The sequence below is a fragment of the Natrix helvetica genome (genome assembly GCF_964273705.1).
Source record: "Natrix helvetica genome assembly, chromosome: Z".
Lineage (NCBI taxonomy): Eukaryota > Metazoa > Chordata > Lepidosauria > Squamata > Natricidae > Natrix > Natrix helvetica.
Genome location: NC_138554.1, coordinates 28461546 through 28484825, shown reverse-complemented (window position 1 = coordinate 28484825; position 23280 = coordinate 28461546).

Genomic DNA, 23280 nt, shown 5'->3' with positions numbered 1-23280 from the left:
ATGCCTACATGTGCTACAGATAACTGTTCCTCACAAGTAGACCACAGGACCTGGCTGCTTAAGGATCCCAACACCCACAAAGACAACCATGTACAGCCACAGGTGCTGCCAGCACTGAGCCCTCCCCTCATTAAATTTGACCAATTGCAGTTTAATTAAGGGTAGCTTTCAGTGATGAATTCAAATTAGAAGTATGTTATGCAACCCGCTGAGCTAAATTAAAATAGATGGGTACTATACGCATCCTTTCTACATATTTTCTTTTGTACACATCAACTGACTCTAAACTGGTCTAAGAAACTCCTTAAGAATGAGTCACTGACAATAGCTGCCATGGCATTCAACCCTGTGTATGAGCTATTATGTCTTCTAGTTGGGTAAATTCCATACTACTGAGTCTTCCCTCTTTACCTTTCCAGGAAATCTGTGCTCTTCCTGGGTATAAGTGTTCCTGGTTATATAGATTTGTGTACATACTGCTTGAAATTACAGCAGGGTAAAAATAGAGTTCTGTAAACAATCCTCACAGTTAAGCATTCCTACAGCCACATGAATGCCAGTTAAGCACATGAATGCCAGTCACAACTAGCTTACAACAAGCAGAATTTGTTGTAAGCCAGCAGCAAAATTCTAAGTCACAAGCATATTATTTTTCCCACTTAGCATCTGTGTCACTCCGCTTAACAATAGAAGGAAAAGTAAGATCATATGTCTGTTGCAGTCTCATGATTTTCCAGTTGGTGACAAAGTTTCCTATCCCAATTGAATGGCTAATTGGAAATTACATGTATATTCAAAGGATTTAGGGCAGGGGTGTCAAACTCGATTTCATTGAGGACCATATCAGGGTTGTGTTTGATCTCAAGGGGGGTGGGGCAAAGGTGGACGTGGCCAGTGTGGGCATGAACAGCTCAACCTCACTCAAGTTTGCCATGCCTGTGGTAGCCCCATGCTCATCTAGCAAAAAAGACTCCCAAGCTCCATTTTTGGCTGCAACGGCTTCCTGCAACCTTGTGGCAGTGAAAACAGAGCTCTGGAAGGGCCCTTACATAAAGGTTTTCCTTTATATGAAAACTTTTATATGAAAATATTTGTTTTATTATATAAAATCAAAGTTCCATGACTTTTGCCAGTTGTTTGTCTATTCGTTCCCACCCACCCACCCCAAGGGCTTTTGTTTTAGCTGTAGTTTAATCTCTAAACTTCTCTGAATTAATATGTTTTTCTTTCCAAAATTGTCTGGGCTTTTTACACATCCATCAAATATAACATTTCCTTATATGTTGTTCACACATTCAACAAAGACTCAAAGCATCTTTATAAATTTCTTTAGTGTCAAATAAAATGGATCTTTAAATAAAATTTCTCTTTAAAGATAGAACAAAATATACATTTGAGCCACAAAAGCCGTCTGGAGAATGAAGCAATTGAAGGAAGCAGCTGCGGTGCGGTGAGGTTGCTTCTCTCTTCATGCCCTATTTTGCACGAAGAATTAGTTATAAAATAACTTTAAAATAACTTTCGGAGTATTCTGGAGGCGCGGCTGGAGGGAGGGGGGTCCCCCCCCCTTGGACAAGCGGCTAGGAATAATTTTGCTCTCAGCCCCCGGGGAAGGAGGAGGGGGGAGAGCCAACGAATGAAGCCTCACCCAGGCTGAGATGATTTTCTTTTCAACTTAATTTTACTTTCTACTGTGATTTGTGGACTTTTGGAACTTTTTTAAAACTTTGTTATGCCTCTGTGCCCAAAACTGGCAGGGCAAGATGGCACACTTCCGTTGTCTTTATGAATTGTGAAACCTGACTCCACCTTTAAAATTCAGGCTTCCGGTCTTTGTCTCCGTGTCTCCCAGAGGAATCTCTTGTGGATTGGTATTTTTTGAACTTTCTAGGGGAAACCTTTCATCTATTGCCAGACTTATTAGAGAGATTCTCTTCTGCCTGGTTCTTCTGCTCCCGGACCTCACCTGGCTACCCTTCTTTTCTAACTGTTTATCTTATATATGGACTGAACTTCTAATGTTATAAAGGATGGCATCCAAAAGACCACCTCCTGGGAAACCTGGCTTTGCCATGTCTGCTCCAACATCTGTAACATCCAGTCCAGCCACACAGTCAAAGATAACAGAACTGATGCAACCTAAGACTATAGAGATGGACTTTCAACAAATGCTTCAACAAATTTTACAGGGCCAGGAGGAAATCAAGAAACAGCTAAGGGAAATGAAAGATGAAATTAAAGAAAATCAAGCCCAAATTTATAAGAACTCACAGAGACTGGATCTTGTGGAAGGGGGGGTGGAGGAGGTGAGGGGGGGGTGGAAGCTGTGCAGAAAGGGAACAAAGATCTTGACATCCAACAGATGAAATTAGAATTTGAGAGAATGTCCTATTATCTTAGATTTCAAAATGTTATAGAAGAAGATGGGGAAAATATAAGGGACATCATGACAAACATTCTGGCTGACTACACACATAAAGAAAAACAACAGATGGGGTGGGATATAGACCTGGTTTATAGAGTGAACTCAGCTTATGCTAGAACACACAATGTACCCAGGGAGGTTCACATTAAATTACTTAGAAAAAGCACAAGAGATGAAATTCTGGGTGTACAAAGGGGGCAAGCATTGACATATCATGATATGGAGATAACCATTCTGAAGCAGATCCCTAAGAAGATCAGAGAAAAAAGGAAGAATTATTCGCAATTAGCGAATAAATTATACCAGAAAGGGGTGTGGTTTAGATGGTTGATGCCTGAAGGTATGCTGATATTCTGGGAGGAGACAAGAATTAGAATCAATTCACCCATAGAGGCACAGGCCTTTATGGAAAAAAATAAAACACTCCTAGAGAAACCACCAGACACCACAACGGACACGCAGGACACGGGCGGGGCCAGAGCTCTGCCAGTGGAGGGAGATGGGGCAATAGCAAGAAGACTCAGATCACAAAAATAAACAAGAAAATCATATTATTATAAATTGACCGAAAGTGAAAATGGAATTATATTTGGATTTTATACTGTAATGTTTAATTTGATTGAATTTAATAATAGAACTAATATGCTGATTGTAATCAATTATATACTAATGCATTATATATAAATGTATACTATGGGTATGGAGGGAGGGGGACCTCACACATTTTGCAACTGCCAAAATTTGTATACCTGTCCATTTACCCTTTTCCCTATAAATCTTGAAAAACCAATAAAATTTTATTACAAGATAGAACAAAATATACATTTGAGCCACATATTTTATTATTTATTTATTTTATTTTTAAAATCTGTATGCCACCCATCTCCTCGGTAAGGCAATTCTGGACATGTTACAAATCATAAAATGGTTAATTAAAATAATTTAAAATGTAAGGTTATGCAAATTATTTTTTAAAAAAAAAACTATGCAAAAACCAGGAACCAAAACACAGATGGTACAGGGATAGATCTTATCCCCTCAACCTCCTCCAATGGTCAAAGTTTCCCTCACAGGCCCTAGCCAACTGGCAAAACCAAAATTTTGGTCTTCTGGAAGTCCAAAAGAATAATATAAACTTCCAGCCACTTTCTTGGCTCCAAAGCCTGATATCCAGAGCCAAAACCTGATTAGATATAGAAGGGGATATCTTATCTTAGAAATGTGCCCTTCTGGGTTTTGACTGTGGGAATAGCCTCAACTCCAATGCCAACATGGGGATGTATATATGCTGGACTGCATTGACTCGAGAGTGGGATGGAGAAAATGATTTACAATTGTTAACCTTTCTCTGTGGGCAGCACCAGTCTGTGTTATGGGGGGGGGGGGGGGAGTACATCCTTAGATCCATTGAGGAAATCCTTAGGTCTCTCTAGTGAGACTGGCCTCCTGTTTATCATCTATTTGAAGCTACTGGCTGATAGAATGGGCTTTCGCTTCATCAGTCTGTTGAAGGTATCAAACTGGGTCCTACTCTTTGGAACATCTTGTCCCTGGGGTGAAATCTCTCTCACCTTCTAAGGGCCTGAGGATCTGGCTTGAGACCCCAATGGGGAAGTATCATGCTGTAGGATGTTGGTGGACCATTAGCAGATCCTACCTGCCATTATGTGTGTGTGTGTGTGTGTGTGTGTGTGTGTGCAAACATGCACATGCACACACCCATACACACACCATTTTGTTTTATTTTTTAAACTTGCACCTCTATAACTGTCTGGTTTGGCTCTGCAACCAAACAAGACAGATACAGACTTCAACGGATAATTAGAACTACAGAAAAAACAATTGCTACCAACCTGCCTTCCAGTGATGTGTGGTGAGGTTTATGGCTGGTGAGGCATTGACACAGTGGTGGGTTTCAAAAAATTCTAGAGCCTCTTCTGTAGGTGTCGCCTGCTTTGTGGGAGTGGCTTGCTGGCCATGTAACCAGGTGGGAGTGGCTTTCCGGTCATGTGACTGGGTGGGGTGGAAAATGTGGTGAAACTCACTTAACAACACTCTTGCTTAGCAACCAAAATTTTGGGCTTCTTTCTTTCTCTTCCTTCCTTTCTTCCTTCCTTCCTTCTTTCTTTCTTTCTTTCTTTCCTTCTTTCCTTTTTTTCTTTCCTTCCTTCCTTCCTTCCTTCCTTCTTTCCTTCTTGTGTCTCTCTCCCCAACTTATTTTCTTTCTCTTCCTTCCTTCCTTCTTTCTTATCTCTCTCTCTCCAACTTTCTTTCTTATTCTTTCATTCTCTCTCTCTCACTCTCACACACACACACACACACACACACAGAGAGAGAGAGAGAGAGAGAGAGAGAGAGAGAGAGAGAGAGAGAGAGAGAGAGAGACCATTCCCCTCATGTCTGCCAGACTGCCACTGAGAGCTCTCAAAGAGAAGGAAGGACTCCTGCCTAGGGAAGGGGTTGGACTAGATAAATCTTATCTGTCCAGGGTCTAAATGGATGAATCCACTCATCCCACTGGCCAATCAAGCCAGTCACATGGACAATAGCTTAGAGTTACATCCAAGAGATTGCAGGGAGGAATTTATTTCTCTTCTTCTTCATTCTATCTGCAATCATCTGGGATCTCCTAATCTTGGATATGAGAACGCTTTGGAAACGCTTTGGTGGGTGCTGAGAGAAGGAAGGAATGAAGGAGGCTGCAGGGCAGACTCATTTGCTTGGCTAGGCTATCTCGTTTTGTGAGGCAGATGGAGAACGAAAGGAGATAGCCGAGGCAAATGAGCCTGCCCTGCAGCCTCCTTCATTCACACACGTTCGGTCAATGGGGGGGGGCTTTTGAAGGCATGCAAGAAAGCCCCCCCACCCAAACGTGTGAATGAAGGAGGCTGCAGGTCAGACTCATTTGCCTCAGTTAGGCAATGTCCTTTTGTAAGGCAGATGGAGAAGGCAACATTGGTAGCGGCGCATTGCTGGGCAGTGGTGAGGGAGGGGGAGGGCACAGCACTGCCGCCCTTGCCCTTGGGGCTCTTCTTATGGGACATGCTAGCGGGCACTGCTTTAGGGCGCTCTGGCCACCAGCTCTTCTGCACGCAGCCCAGCTCCCAGCATTAGCCGCTCAGGAAGGAGGGGAATGGGACCATGTGTGCAGGAGGCTCCTAAGCGCTAGCCTCAGATCAGTGCAAGCCGTGGTCCCATTCCCCTCCTTCCTGAGCCAACATGAAGGGAACCGCAGCTCGCGCTGATCTGAGGCTAGCGCTGAGGAGCCTCCTGCACACACGGTCCCATTCCCCTCCTTCCTGAGCGGCTCGCACTGATCTGAGGCTAGTGCTGATGAGTCTCCTGCACACGCTTGCACGCTTGCAAAGATCAAAATTGTCACAGTCCTCACTCTTTAGAGGCTTTTTTCAGCCTCACCTCAGCATTCGCCTTTTCCCTTTTACATTTGGTTTCTTTTCATGAGAGCGGTGAGGCTCTGCCTCCTCTGACTGCATGTCACTGCTGCCTTCCATTGAGGACCTGTATACTGCATGGGTCAAAAAGAGGGCTATGAAAATATTTACAGACTCCTCTCATCCTGGACATAAATTGTTTCAACTTCTATCCTCAAAACGACATTATAGGGCACTGCACACCAGTGTTTTCCCGAATGCCATTACCCTGCTAAACAACTAATTCCCACAACAGTCAAACTATTTATTAATATGGTATTACTATTATTCTTCTCATCCTTCCTAGTACCTATCTCTTTCCACTTACGACTATAAACATGTTGCTTGTATCTTTACAGTTTATATTGTTTTATTTGTTTTCTAGTATGATTTGATTGCTTATAAGTAACATATGACTATGACTATCTTATGATTTTTGGTGAATGTATTCTATTTTATTTATGTACACTGACAGCATATGCACCAAAGACAAATTCCTTGTGTGTCCGATCACACTTGGCCAATAAAGAATTCTGTTCTATTCTATTCTATTCTATTCTATTCTATTCTATTCTATTCTATTCTATTCTATTCTATGCTGCCCACAGTTAAATAAATGAAACACTAAGCAAATGATGCTTCTTAGATACTTGGTCAATGCCTGGAAGCTTTAAGAGTCTTAACTGGGGTGGGGGGGACAACTGCAATTCACCCCTTGCAAAATACAGTATCTGCGCTTTTATGTCACCCTTGGGGTTAGGAAATGTGACATTACTAAACATGGACAGAATAGACAAAACTAACTTGTGGCTCTTAATGCACTCATGTCCTAACAGATATCTGAACAGGCAAATGAAAAATATTCCACTGGAAAGAAGGACTAAAGGGATGGGGGGTGGGGTGAGAAGGAACTCTGTTTACATTCGGTGACAATAAATTGAGTGAAAAGCTGCAAAAATGTATCCTTGGGCCTCCCTGTATATGAAACTTTTATCAGCATTAGAAAGACTGATGATCTCTGCAGTATTCTTTCCCCATTCTCTCCACTGTGGTGCACTGCAATGAAGCATATGAATCCCCACAATACCCATAAAAGTCAGATTCTTCCTGAGGTTTACAAAGTCCATTCGGATATATTTATAGATATTTTATATGCAGTAATGTGTCCTCAACTGTACTAGCTGAAAAGGTCATTGTCAATAGACTAAAAAAGATTCGTTTTTAGTGAATGTCCTTGGCAGATCCTTGTTCGCTTGCCCTAATTGCATGTCAGTGAATGAAATTTAAAGTAATTGGGGTTTTTTTAATGGCTAAAAATCAATCTAAGTTATCAAACTGATAACCCACATTTTATGTTTAAACTAGTCACTGCATCAGGAAAATAATTTCTGATGGTAGAATTTAAGGCAAATCTTTAGCTTAAAGGGTTCTATCAGAACATTCAAAATGTCTACTTTTGGGGGGTCTGTCTGCATCTCCACAAATATTTGGAGATCACTTTTGAAAAAATTAAGCAATTATTTGGACTGAATGGTTTAGAAATCTGTGCCTTTTATTCATTTTTAAGCAGAAAATTTATACTATTATAGATAATACGTGGTCCCCTATTTATGTAAAGTTTAGGTTTAGTCATTCTAACTTTTTTGATATTCCAAGACTTACTCATATTATCAGCAAGCCAATTTCAAATACCACATCAAAAAAAACTCTTAAATGCCTTACCCACAAATCGTGGCATCATCATTTTGTTCGCAATCACCGTCAAACAATAAGTCAACTTTGAAAACATGATTTCTTCAGATCTTCCCTAGAAAACTGAACTCAGACAATAATAATAATAATAATAAATATTTATTTCTTAGCCGCACCCTCTCCCGAAGGACTCGGGGCGGCGTACAATAAAACATAGGAAATAAATATATAAACAAACATACATATAACAAAAACGTATACCAAGACATATACATATACAAGGAGGAGGTGAGCTGATGAATAAAAAACAATTAAAAACACAATGTTTAAAAACCCCTAAATAATTTAATACAATTAAAATACCCCAAATAAAAAACCCGTCAGGAGCGATATAGTTGGATCAAAGTTGAGCCAGGCCAGCTACTTGAAATAGGTGGGTCTTGAGCTTTACACGAAAGGAGCGGAGGTCAGAGGTATTCCTAATATCCGGGTGGAGGTCATTCCACAGGGCTGGGCCCGCCACAGAGAAGGCTCTACTCCTAGGCACCGCCCCCCGGCACTGCCTGGTGCTCGGCACCTGGAGGAGACCCTCTCTGTGCGAGCGGATTGGTCGCAGGGATGTATGGGGCAGAATATGATCCCGCAAGTAACTAGGTCCTGAGCCATGGAGCGCTTTGAAGATCGTTATCAAAACCTTGAAACGCACCCGATAGACCACAGGAAGCCAGTGCAGCTCGCGCAGGAACGGTGTCACATGGGAGTACCTAGTACTCCCCATAATTACCCGCGCGGCTGCGTTCTGGACCAACTGTAGCCTCCGGGTGCATTTCAAGGGAAGCCCCATGTAGAGAGTGTTACAGTAGTCCAAGCGAGACGTCACCAGCGCATGAGTGACCATGCATAAGGCGTCCCGGTCCAGTAGGGGGCGCAATTGGCGCACCAGGCAAACCTGGTGGAACGCCCCCCTTGCCACGGCTGTCACATGGCCATCCATGGACAGCCGGGCATCCAGGAGGACGCCCAAATTGCGCGCCCGCTCCACGGGGGCGAGTTGGATGCCCCCGATGGCCAATGATGGAATTAATTGGCTGAACCGGGGAGCTGGTACCCACAGCCACTCCGTCTTGGAGGGGTTGAGTTTGAGTCGGTTGCCATCCATCCAGACCCCTACGGCTTCCACACACCGGGACATCACTTCAACGGCCTCGTTGGGGTGGTTCAGGGTGGAAAAGTACAGCTGAGTATCATCAGCGTACAGATGATATCCCACCCCGAAACCACGAATGATCTCACCCAGCGGCTTCATATATGTGTTGAACAGGAGTGGCGAGAGGACCGACCCCTGTGGCACCCCACAAATAAGGGGGCGTAGGGTCGACCTCTCCTCCCCTGCCAACCCACGCTGCGTCCGGCCAGAAAGGTAGGAGCCGAACCACCGCAAAACGGTGCCCCGGACCCCCAACCCCTCCAGCCGGCGCAGCAGGATACCATGGTCGATGGTATCAAAAGCCACCGAGAGGTCTAATAGGACCAGGATAGAGGAGCAACCTCTATCTCTGGCCCTCCAGAGATCATCCACCAACGCGACCAAGGCCGTCTCCGTGCTGTGACCGGGGCAGAAGCCGGACTGGCGCGGGTCTAGATAATCATTTTCCTCCAGATGTCGTGGAAACTGGTAAGCCACCACACTCTCTACAACCTTCGCCAAAAAGGGAAGGTTGGAGACAGGACGATAATTGGCCAGCTCCAGAGGGTCCAGGGAAGGCTTCTTGAGCAAGGGTCTCACCACCGCCTCTTTCAAGGCGGCCGGGAGAGACCCCTCGCTCAATGAAGCGTTCACTAGGCCCAGGAGCCAGTCTCGTGTAACCTCCCAGGATGCCAGTACAAGCCAGGAGGGGCACGGGTCCAATAAACATGTGGTGGGTCGCAGTCGTCCACGCATTCTGTCCAAATCCTCGATGGCAACCAAGTCAAACTCCTCCCAGGTCGATTCCTCAAGACTCGCCACAGACGTCTCCATTGAACCACTGACAGGGACCCAATCCTTCCGGATTTGAGCGATTTTATCCTGCAGATATTTCCCAAATTCCTCTGCTCTGCCCTGTAAAGGGGCCTCCCGCGGCCTCTGAAACAAGAGGGAGCGGGACACCCAAAACAGGGCGGCAGGGCGGCAGGGCGGTTCTCTGCGGATGCAATGAGAGTGGCACAATATTGGCGTTTGGCCACTCTCAATGCCACAAGGTACGTCCTTAAATGGGCTCGTGCCTGTGTTCGATCAAATTCGGAATGGGAGGATCTCCAACGACTCTCTAGGCGTCTCTTGCGGCATTTCATCACCCTTAGCTCCTCGGTAAACCAAGGGGCCAGGGTGGATCGTTGCCGCCGGAGAGGCCGCAAAGGCGCCACCTGGTTCAAGGCCCCGGTAGTCACATTATTCCACGCGACCACCAGGGCCTCTACCCGGGGGCGGGTCAGGGTTACATAGATACCTTCTGGTTTATTCACCTAAATTACTATTATTAATTCTGTGGTTTCTTAAAATCCCACTGAATCTCAGTATCCATTAGAAAGAATAATAAAAAGACAAATGCAGGCTATTCCTACTCTTTCTCTTAAATTATTAATACCATTTAGAGCTGCAAAAAAAATTGGCAGGGGTGTTAAAGATTCCCAAGTCTGATCTAGTATATAACAGGAATAAGACTTAGTCAGGATGTGTTGATTTCAAAAACACCTATGGCTTTATTCTAGGAATAAGAAGGGTTCTTTGAGATTTGGAAATGTAATAAGGGGTTTCTTTGACATTTTGCCCTTGTAATGGGGAGAGAATTTTTATTGGTCTTTATGCTGGTGCTAAGTCCTCATGTGGTGTGCATGACTCATAGATGCAGCATCTTTCATCCATATCTTCCATATCACAAGTATCCTAATCCAGGAGACATAATGGTTGGTGGAATTTCATCTGAAGTTGGTCCAGTCTTTGAAAGAGTCACCTTTGAAGTTCATTCCCCACCAGTATTGCCAGGGCAGTTCGTGTAAGGAATGTAGTTATTTTTTGTTCATATTGTCCTGTCTTTTTGATTGCTAAAATAAATAATATTTCCATCCAAAAATAATAGCTGATTGTCTAGGGGAAATTAAGGAGATGCTAAGAACAGAATTCTTTTATCACCCAGGCAACATATAATGTGGGGAAAACCCAAAATAGATAAAGCAAATTTCTTACAACTGAGTATCTACAGGTGGACTTCTACTTCTAGTGATTTCTACACAGCCTGGGCAATACTGTGGAACATGGAATGCTGATTTAGAGCACTTTTGCATTTTTCTATATACATTAAGTTGCTTTATCTATATAAATAAAAATGTAATGTTTGTTTGTTCAAAATCTCAAGTCTCTGAAAGTTCTTCACCGATTTGCTTTGAAATTTTGACACAATGTTGCATTCAAATACATGCATGTTTTTATATACGTATATTATATAGATGTCACACCTGTGACAGGTAAAAACATGCTTTTTTGTAAAAACATGCTTTTTTGAAAACCAGCGCCATCTTCTGGACATAAAAGCAACACACGCTATACTAAATATTTCACAATTCCATTTCAATGTTTCCAATTGCATTGTTATATTGATTTTTCATACATTTCCATTAATTTTCATTTTGATTTAATTATTTCGTGTGACGTTGTGTTGGAATTCAGCTGTGTCATTTATCATGTTTTTCCTTTGTTTTTCAGTTCGTGTTTTTGCTTTTTTAATGTTTGCAATTTTATATTTTTTTGTTACAACTTTCTTTCTTTTTCAGTGCAATCGTTCTTTCTTTGGGAACTCTGCACAGACGCAGAGAAGGCTTCAGATAGAGCCTTTGGGGGATGTGCGTCTGCACTGAGATCCCAAGGAAAGAACGATTGCTAGGAAAAGGGGGGTTGGAGAAATCTTCTTCTTAGATGCACCAGGAGGAACTGGTAAAACGTTCCTAATTACATTGATTCTGGCAGCAATTCAATCCCAAAGTGACATAGCCTTAGCTCTTGTGTCGTCAGGAATAGCTGCAACATTGCTACCAGGTGGAAGAACTGCTCATTCTGCTTTGAAATTGCCATTGAACATGCAATTCATTGAAACTCCCACGTGCAACATTTCCAAAGCATGGGAACAGTATTGCAGAAATGCAAACGTATTGTTTGGGATGAATGCACAATGGCGCACAAAAAAAATCGCTTGAGGCTCTTGATCGATCATTGCAAGATTTGCGAGGAAACATCAGACCATTTGGGAACACATTAATATTGTTTGCGGGAGATTTCAGGCAAACATTACCTGTAATTCCTCGATTGACACCAGGAGACAAAATAAATGCTTGCCTGAAATACTCTACTTTGTGGCGACATGTAAAGATATTAAAATTAACTACAAATATGCGTGTCCAGCTGCAAAACGATCGATCAGCTGAGATATTCTCACATCAATTGCTGGAAATTGGGAACGGAAAAGTGCCGGTTGATCTGACCTCAGGACAAATTTCATTGCCTCATAACTTCTGCAATTTAGTGACATCAAAAGAAGAATTGGTTGAAAAAGTATTTCCCCATATTCAAACCAATTATAAGAATCACGATTGGCTGAGTGAACGAGCTATTCTTGTGGCCAAAAACAAAGACGTCTACGAACTTAACAATATTATTCAGTCTAACATTCAAAGTGAGGCAGTCACATACAAGTCCGTCGACACTATTGTGGGAGCAGATGAAGCAGTTAATTATCCAACAGAATTTTTGAATTCACTCGATCTACCAGGGATGCCATCGCACATACTGCAATTGAAAATTGGCGTGCCAATTATCATGCTGCGAAATATCAACCAGCCAAAACTTTGCAACGGCATGCTGCTTGCAATAAAAAAATTAATGACGAACGTCGTAGAAGCAACAATCTTGACAGGACCTTTCAAAGGTGAAGATGTCCTCATTCCTCGCATTCCTATGATTCCAACTGATATGCTATTTCAATTTAAGAGATTGCAATTTCCAATTCGATTGGCGTTTGCAATCACCATCAATAAAGCTCAGGGCCAATCTTTAGAATTGGGTGGTTTAGATCTAGACACGGATTGTTTCTCAGATGGACAATTATATGTTGCATGCTCTAGAGTTGGCAAACCAGACAATCTCTATATCTGCACACACAGTGGAACAAGAAAAAATATTCTATACCCACAAGCATTGTGAAATTAAACATATTAGAAACTTGCGCTTTCTCTTTTCTTTCTTTTCCATTTAACCAGACTGGGCCACAGCAACGCGTGGCCGGGTACAGCTAGTATCTAATAAAAAACACAACTTCTTCAAACACACTTCAGGAATTTCTAACAATACAGGGGTGTCTGCAAGCTTGGCTCTGTGCCAGATGACTGTCTTTCCTTTTGAAAGCCACATTATACATGTGGATTCCAGACATTCCCTGTGTTTTAGGTCTTAAATTATTTCCACAGTTTTACTGCCAAAATGTATATGTTTTGACAATGAATGTTGAATTCCTTATCATATATTCTTGATACTTATCTGCCTATTGATTCTACAATCCAATAGCTGTTAGTTTTCTGTATTCAAAACATGGAATTAATTGATGGGACTGGCCTGTTATACTGTAACTATTGATTAAAATGTAAATGCTGGTAGAATATCATTCTCATGTGTAATGCAATTCTCACTGTAGTGGAATTCCTAAAAATTACCAACACATCCTGGCTTTGGCATTTGCAGTAAAGGGAATCAATGAAAACACACAAATCTTACCTAATCTCACCCTGGGCTTCTACATTTATGACACCTATGACAATGCTCAAAGGACTTATCAGTCCATAATGCTACTTCTATCAGCAACTGATACACTGGTCCCCAACTATCTATGTAACATTTAGAATAAAGTCATAGCTGTTATTGGAGGACTAGATGCTGAAATTCTACTTTATTCTAAAGATCTCTCCATGTAGCAACTCTTTTGGATATCTATAAGATTCCACAGATAGGTTGGACATCCTTGCGTGCAAATGTCATTCTACTTTCAGTGTCCTGCTTTTACATCGGAGCATGGGTTTTTTAATGTTATGTATATTCCGATAAACGTATTTTCAAATAAATAATTGAGATGTTCATTTTTCATGACTGGATCCCAACTGGGTAGTTTATTAAATTAGTGATTTAATCATCATAGATTAGAGTAAAATGCTGTTCAAATTGTTATGGCTCATCAATTTCTTTTTTAAAAGCCAAGCATTTTCTTAGTAATTGCATGAACTATGCCATCATATTACATTATTAGTTGGTTCATTTATCTGGATGCATCATTGTTCAAAAACAGTATACTTGGAATTTGTTTACCTGCTTTTAATATTAAGCATGTTGTGTGAATTGGAATGTGATCCAATTTAAATCAATCTCAAAACTTAATGCTCAATAAATTAAGACTCACTGTTATTAAAGGAACCAATCTGCAAGTGATTAGTATGATTTGTAATCTGTTGGAATTAAATACCAACAGAAATTCAGCCACAGATCTTGTTTCCTTTAAACTAGATGAACCTAGCTCTGCATATAAAAAGGTTTTTGTAGGATTAATTGCTTTGGGGGGAAAATCAATGTTTTTAATATTTGTGAAATATAATTGCACAGTAATAAATAGTTATTTCCAACTAGATAGAAAATATCCAAAATACTGTCAAAATATTGGTGGACTTGACTCCCAAATCTCCCTTCATAAGAGACAATGCCACGGATGCCAAGATTACTTTCTCTTTTCCCAACTCATGATTGCACTTAATTAATCTTCAAACAATTATATTTAACTAAGCTTTACACTGCTGCCCTTACAGTGCAAAACCATTTTCTAAATTATTATTGCTATCCCTACATTGGGCAGGTGCCCTTTCACCATTTCAAATGTATTATGTTTGGTTATGTGGCTAGACATTTCTTCATAGTTACATTTTGTGTTCTTATATTGCAAAATATGTTTTTTTTAAAAAAGAATTTATTGAAATCTGCAAATATTAATAGTCTATGACTCTTCCTGAAGTAATTTTTGTTTCACTTGAACTGTTAGAACCATTTACATTTTTAGATCAATGTGCAAATTATATTGTCCATTTGTGTATAAAGGCAAAACTACTAATAATATCCATGCAAGTAGACAATAAGGATTATATTTACTCATTCAATATTTTGATAATATGAAAAAGCAATTGCGCATCACCTATGAATCTGCTGCTTGATTTTAGATGAATTCGTATGAGTAATTCCTCCAGAGATGGAGCACCATTGAAATGTAATTTAACAAACTTCCAAAACTTTCCAGACTATTATATCTTCCAGAACTAGAAATTCCTGGAATAAAAATTCAGGGAATTCTCATCTCAATGAGGCAGATGGTTTAAGAGGCTGGTAGAAAGATAGTCCTCAGCTTTTGCCTGTACATTTAATGACTCTTCAAATTACAGTGGCTTAAAAAAAAGTGACTTGAAATCTGTAACTTCATGTATGATCATAACATCACCCTTATGGTCATGTGATTTCAATTTTGGCACTTGGCAATTGACTTCCATTTACAATCATTTACAACATCCTGTGGTCAGATGCTAACAATTTGCAACCTTTTTTTGCCAATTTCTATTTTTAATAACACCCCCCCCCCCAAAAAAAAGCATTGGGAAGCTGGATTCAGTTCATAACTGTGAAGATTTGTTTAATAGCCTAATGAAAAAATATTGCAAAATCAAGATCAATAAAACCTATGATTAAAATAATTTACACCGGAAATTCCAGCCTTAATTATGGTTGCTAATTGGTGATACCTATAAGATTTTCAATATATATGTTTAAGGTAAAGGTAAAAGTTCCCCTCACAGATATGTGCTATTTGTTCCCGGCTCTAGGGGGCTCCGTTTCAAAGCCTATTCTTTTTACTTGCACTTTAACATGCTTTCAAACTGCTAGGTTGGCAGAAGCTGGAACAAGTAATGGGAGCTAATGTAACATGCTATTACACAGCTATGTGTTTATATGTTTATAAATTATATGTTTACTGCTATGAAAATGTTATCTAGATATTTCCGTTATGTCCTTTTCCTATTTTTCTCCAGCTCATTTATGGTTCTGCTCCAATAACGAATGACAAAACCCCAGGCCTTCCCTTTTATCAGATGATTCCTCCAAAAGAACTTCAGCATAACGGAATTGTCTCTCTGCTCCTGCATTTTAACTGGACATGGATAGGGATCCTTATTATGGACAACGATCAGGGAGAAAAATTTGTAGAAAGTACAATTCCACTTTTTTTAAAAAAAGTGTTTGTGTTTCTTTCATTGAAAAATTTCACAAAGTAACTTATTTCAGTACACTTGATAGCATGGGGGGGAGACATTGCATTTGGGTCAATATTAAAGGTTGTGGGGGAAATGACATTGCCCTAGGTCTATATTACAAGCCACCCAACCAAGCAGAGGAAGTAGATGAACTTTTTGCTAGTCAGCTAACTAAGGTATGTAGGAAGCACACCACAATAGTAGTGGGGGATTTTAACTACCTTGACATCAACTGGGAAACAAACTCTGCACCAAGTGGAAGATCCAACAGGTTCCTAACAAACCTAGCAGACAACTTTGTTTCCCAAAAAGTAGAGAAGGGAACAAGGTGATCAGCCATTCTGGACTTAATTCTCACTAACAGAGAGGAAATGATAGAAGTTGTTGAAGCCACAGGAACCCTGGGGGCAAGTGACCATGCAATATTGGAATTCAACATTATTTAAACACAAGTAATAGAACAAAGTGAAAGTAGAGTCTTGGACTTTAAGAGAGCTAATTTCATAAACTTAGAGGGAGCTTGGGAAAAATTCCATGGATGAGAATCCTCAAGGGGAAAACAACTCAAGAAACTTGGGAAATTTTGAAAAATGAGATTATAAAAGTCCAGTGTACCACAATACCAATGAAGAAGAAAAATAATAGCTCCCAAAAGAAACCAGCATGGCTGCATAAAGAACTCTCTGACAAATTGAAAGACAAAAAAGATAAGTACAAAAAGTGGAAAGTGGGGGACATAACTAAGGCAGAATATCAGCAAATAGTCCGAGCATGTAAAGATGAAGTGAGGAAAGCTAAGGCTCACAATGAAGAAAGGCTTGCCGCAAAAGTAAAAAAGCTTCTTTCAACATGTTAAAAAGAAGAAAAGAGTTAAGGAAACAATGAGTCCATTGCTGGGAGAAAGTGGCAAGAAGGGAGAAAGCAGAACTATTTAACTCATGTTTGGCATCTGTCTTTACACAAAGGGATAAAACAGTCCAACCTATCAAAAACAGCACCACAAATATCAGATTAGTAACACAAGTTGAAATAGGGAAGAAAATGGTAAGTGAGCACCTGTCTACCCTAGATGAGTTCAAATCACCAGGACCGGATGGATTACACCCCAGGGTTCTGAAGGAACTGGCAGACGAGATCTCAGAACCACTGAACTATATATTTCAGAGATCCTGGAGCACCGGGAAACTGCCAGAGGACTGGAAAAGAGCTGATGTGGTTCCCGTCTTCAAAAAAGGGAAAAAAATAGATCCAGGAAACTACAGACCTATCAGCCTGACTTCAATACCAGGAAAGATTCTGGAAAAGAAAATCAAGCAACGAATTAGCAAACACCTAGAAGCAAACAAAGTAATAGCCAAAAGCCAACATGGGTTTGTCAAAAACAGATCATGCCAGACTAATCTTAGTACATTCTTTGACCAAGTGACAAAATTAGTGGACCAGAGGAATGCCATCGATATAGTTTACTTGGACTTCTGTAAGGCATTTGATAAGGTAGACCATAACCTACTACTAGATAAAGTAGAAGAATGTGTGTTGGACAGTATCACTACCAGATGGATTCGTAACTGGCTGACAAACTGCACTCAATGTGTAGTCCTCAATAGAACTGCATCTACACGGAGGGAGGTATGCAGTGAAGTACCCCAAGGCTCTGTTTTAGGCCCAGTACTCTTCAACATCTTCATCAACGATTTGGATGAGGGAATAAATGGGGAACGCATCAAATTTGCAGATGACACCAAGCTGGCAGGAATAGCCAACACTCCAGAATATAGGCTAAAGATACAGAAGGATCTTGACAAACTTGAACATTGGGCACTATCTAACAAAATGAAATTCAATGGTGAAAAGAGTAAGGTTCTACATTTAGGCAAAAAAACAAAATGCGCAGGTACAGTATAGGTGGTACCTTGCTCAACGGTAGTAACTGTGAAAGGGATCTTGGAGTCCTAGTGGGCAACCATTTGGATATGAGCCAGCAGTGTGCAGCAGCTGCCAAAAATATACTTATATACTTCTCTACGGAACTGAATTCTGACTTAATAATTACCTTCTTGTTTGTTTATCTAAATTGCTATTTTTAAATTCTGCTCTGGCTTGAAATCTCACTAAGTTTCAGGCCCCTTTAGGAAAAGAAAGACTGATGTAACATGTTGACTCTCCCTCTTTCTCTTAAAATATCAGTAACATTTAAAGTAAGAGGGAGATATGGCAGGCTTATGGATGGATAAGGATACCCAAGTCTAATCTTTGAAGAGCTTCAATTCATGGTAGACAATGTTGACCACTAATGATCATGATGTACAAATAATTAAAGCATCCTTGAAATCTGTCCTTTTGATGTGGATGGCAACTCTATTGGTCTGGCAGCTAGTGCTGTTCCCTCACATGGGGTGCAAAACTCATATATGCAGCATTCTTCATCTATATCCACCATATCACAAGTCTCATCAGCCAGGACATCTTATGGTTGGAGCCATTTCTTCTCAACTTGCTCCCATCTCCGATGAAGTCACCTTCGAAGAATACCCCCCACCAGTACTGCAGCATTTGTAAGGAACATAATTACTGCTATTGTTTTATATTTTATACATTTCTAATTTCTGAAATAATCCATCATATCACTGTCATCAAAGAATAATAGATGATTGACTGGAGTTAATATCAGTAGATGCTAACAAACATGCTCTTTTCTCAACCACAGGATGTAATTTGTGGACTTATGGGGAATAAGGAGAAGCCCATCTATGTAGCTATGCTCAATGTTTAAAGCATACTTCCCCAATCAAGGCATTGCCGCATGGATGGGCTTCCAATCTTCCCCTATTCTCCACTATTGCCATCTGATTGGAGAGTACTTTGTGCTGACACTCAGCTAAGGATTACACAGTTTGAGGAATGTTGTTCTTTCATTTTTTTTCTTCATTGTCTTCCTGAATAAGCAAGTTCATTGTTGCCTTACATCTAAACAATAAGTCCATCAAATTCTAATCCATAACACAGTCATGTGCCTGACTCAAAAGGAAAATTATTCAAAGAATGTCAGACAAAGGACCTGACTTTTTGCCAAATATCTGACTATATTTTTGGGGGGAAGACAAAAAGCATACACGATATATGTGGTTTCCAGACATTCACTATGCTCTGTGTTTGAAATTCTTTGCACAAGTTTCTTTTTGACATTTCTGTGTTATGTACATATTAATTCAGATACAGAAGAGACATTATTTATACTAACAGAGATATGAGACAAGGTGAAACTACCTACTGAATTTACTCATTTGTATAACTACTGATTAGAATATAAGAATTGGTAAAATATACTTCTGACATGCAACTCTCGTTGTAGTGGTGTTCCAAAGAATTACCAGCACATCCTGGCTTTGGCATTTGCAGTAAAGGAAATCAATGAAAACACACAAATCCTATCCAATCTCACCCTGGGCTTCCATATTTATGATAGTTATAACAATGCTCAAAAAACTTACCACACCACTATGCTACTACTATCAGCAATTGAGAGACTGGTCCCCAACTATCTATGTAACATCCAGAATGATGTCATAAGTATTATTGGAGGACTGGATGCACAAATCTCCTTTTTTGTGGCTACCATTGTAGATATCTATAAGATTCCACAGGTAAGACATCCATATAAATTTCATGCTAGTTTTACTGTCCTATTTTCTCCAAGTCATCTTTGAATCTCTGTAAAAGGTCAAAAAACGTCAGTTTGACAGCATGAATTCAAGAATAGAATTCAATTACAAGAGTTAAGTGTGAAGGGATGAGTTTATGTAGAAATAAGTCATAAAAAAAATAATAGATCCTGACAATAGTTTAAAAAGCAAGTAGAAAAATCACCCCATATTTTGTTCTTATTAAATAAATAATGTTACAAGAAAATAAACTAACATCTGAAAATCTAAATGTTACATAAGTATCTGAATTAACTCTTTGTTTCACCTTCAACAGAAGTAGAAAATTAACAATTTAAAATGTATATCAATGTACAAATTACAATGTCCATTTGTACATCTCGACAAACCTATTACTGTAGGTATTCCTGTGCACGTGAACAATGATATATGTGCTTTTTCTAAATTTTGGAAATATGGAGCACGAATTACCCATCGCCTAGCATATATTGCTTCATTTTAGACGAGGTCAGATTCTATAATATTCTATTAAAAATTCCTCCTGATTAATAGCAACACTGACATGCAATTCAACAAACTTGCAACAACTTCCATGCCATTGTGATTTCTAGAATTACAAATTCCAGGAATAGAAATTTAAAGAATTTTTCAATATGGCAAGCAAAACTCTTTTAAAGCATTGGTAGAAGATGAATAATTAAATATATGTTGATTACCATGAACACTTAAACGTGTTATCTAGATGCTGCTCTTATCTTTTTTTTCTTCTGCTTCTCTCTAGCTCATTTATGGCTCTGCTCCAATAATGAATGATAAAATCCCAGGTCTTTCCTTTTATCAGATGGTTCCTCCAGAAGATCTTCAGCATAATGGGATTGTCTCTCTGCTGCTGCATTTTAACTGGACATGGATTGGAATCGTTATTGTAGACAATGAGCACAGCGAAAAATTTCTAAAAACAGCTATTCCTCTTTTTTCCAAAAATGGTATTTGCATCTCTTTCATTGGACATTTTCTCAGAGTAACAGAGATCATTAAGATTGATGGGGTGCTTCAACAGGGGGCAAAAATGTATGATCAAATCATGGGTGGTAAAGCTAATGCATTGATATACAATGGAGAATCTATTGCCATGGCAAATTTATTATGGCTGCAGTATATTCCAAAGCTAGAAGAAGTGAAAAATAAACCAAAAGGTATTGTTTGGATTATGACTGCACAGATGGAGTTCAGTTTAATCCCCGTTCAACGTGCTTTTGATCTCAAAATAATAGATGGTGCCCTTTCCTTCACCATGCATTTCACTCCTCTACCAGAGTTCAAATCATTTGCTGAGAAACAAAATCCCTTTGGCACAAAGAAAGATGGATTTCTCAGGCAGTTCTGGCAAGAAGCCTTTGACTGTGCATTCCCAGATCCAACTCTGACTAATGAGCATGAAAATCTTTGCAATGGAAAAGAGAATTTGGGGAGCCTTCCTGGGACCTTTTTTGAAATGGAGATGACTGGCCACAGCTACAGTGTCTACAATGCCATTTATGCCATAGCTCACGCTTTACATGCTCTGTTCTCCTCTAGAAATACTGAGAGATCAATGATGGATAGAATAGGAAGGAAGATTTCTCATCAAGACTTCTGGCAGGTAATAGCCTCATTAGGCAGAATAATATGACTCTAAGGTTGATGGGAAACCTGAATCATTATTTGGGTTGACTTCCCACACAGAGTTTCTGGTGCTTTTTGAGATTGGTTGTTTTCTGGCAGGAGTTTCATTATCCAGTTAGGTAACATCATCAATGCTAAAAGGAGTGGGATCTAACAGAAAGCTATTCCCCATGAATATCTGTCTTTTCCCCCCAAAATTTTATGCTTTATTAAATATAGTTGCTCAAAACAAACTATTCATTTTCTTCACTGTGCAGTCTGGCATTTGTACTGGTAATGTTGATAGCAAGTTGAGCTGCTCTCTCCCCAATTATCATCCAGTTCTTTGATAAAACGTTATGAGCAATTTCTGTGCAAAATGACTTGTTGCTCATCTTTAGCAACTCCAGTTTATTAACATCATGAACAAGAAACTTCTGGAATCCTGAGGGCAGCATGTGTTCTGTTTTCTTATTGCTCCCGTAGCTAATGTTGGGCATCAACATCTGGCCCTTAAATCTTCTGCAAACTCTGTTGTCAATACCTCTTGGTTGGTGCCAGTTATGCTTGATTTTGACATAGCGATCAGATTGATGACTGATGATCTTCTTGGTCCTCTTTTTGAGGATCTATGTCTTTTTAATTAGCTTACTTGCGAACATCTTTAGTTTGGTAAAGATTTTTTTCCATTAAGTAATATATTGAGGGGGAGGTATCAATTCCTTTCATTCATTTCATTTTCACCAAAAATAATCTCCTCTTACTGATTATTTTAATTCATATCAGTTCCAATTTTCTCTTTAATTGAAATATTGTTAGTAAAAAAATGCATAGAATGCAAAAATCTGATTTTCTGATCTGAACATTATCACCAGGAAGACTAGCAATTTAGTCTTCCTAAACTATTACCTTTTCCTTTCAATTTAGCTCCACTACTTTCTGAGAAATGTTGCTTTTAACAATAATGCTGGGGAACAGATCTCCTTTGATCAGAATGGGATTGTAGCAGCTGGCTTTGATATTATCAACTTGATGACTTTCCCAAATAATTCATTTCTTCATGTGAAAGTTGGAAATGTGGACCATTCAGCTCCTTCAGATAAAATATTAACCATCAATGATAAGATGATTACATGGCATAGCTGGTTTAACCAGGTAGGGTTTAATTATTGTCTTTGATTCTGGATCAACAGGCTTTCTCTAATTTGATATGTAAGTTCATCATATTGGTCAAAAGGACATTATTACATAAAATTACCTCCCTGTAACTAACCAGCAGCATATTATCATATCTGAATATTTGTAAACATGACCCATTAACAGTTTTTTAGTAAAAGTGGGGCATCATTACTTCATCATATAATATAGTTATATAATAAAATATTTAAGCAATAATTTGTCTCAGCTCACGATAGACCTATGCTAAACTTATTGTGCAGTCCAGATTTTTCTTTCTTTTCTGATCTCATGATTTCACTTGTTTCTTTTAAAAACATTTATTTTTAATATATTTAGTTGAGATTTATATTATTGCTTTTACAATGTAAACCTCTTTCCCAAATTATTGTTTCTATTCCTAAACTGGAAAGATGCCCATGCTATATTTGTATCATTTCAAATGTGGACACTTGACCAAAAGCATCCATGTGCATAAGTTTCATCTTTAATTACCAGGTGATACCTGTTTCTGTCTGCAGTGAGAGCTGTTATCCTGGTTTTAACAAAAAAGTGAAGGTGGGAGAGCCGTTTTGCTGTTATGACTGCATCCCATGCCCAGAAGGGTGGGTTTCAACTGAGAATGGTAAGAGATATTCATCTACTAATTAACATATTTTCATTAAATTCAACATGGTGTGGGATGAATCATTTCTGCTTTCTGAAATATTCCGGCATCAATTTATCCTTACTTTTGATAGTAACGATGAAGAAATTAAGTTATCAGATCTTTGTTGACACCTGTAAGAGATTTCATGTTGCAAAGAAGGACGAAGAAGAATGAAACAAGGCAGAGGTTGTGGAGCCACATCCCTTCGTTAACCTTCTTTCCAACTCTATTCTCCAC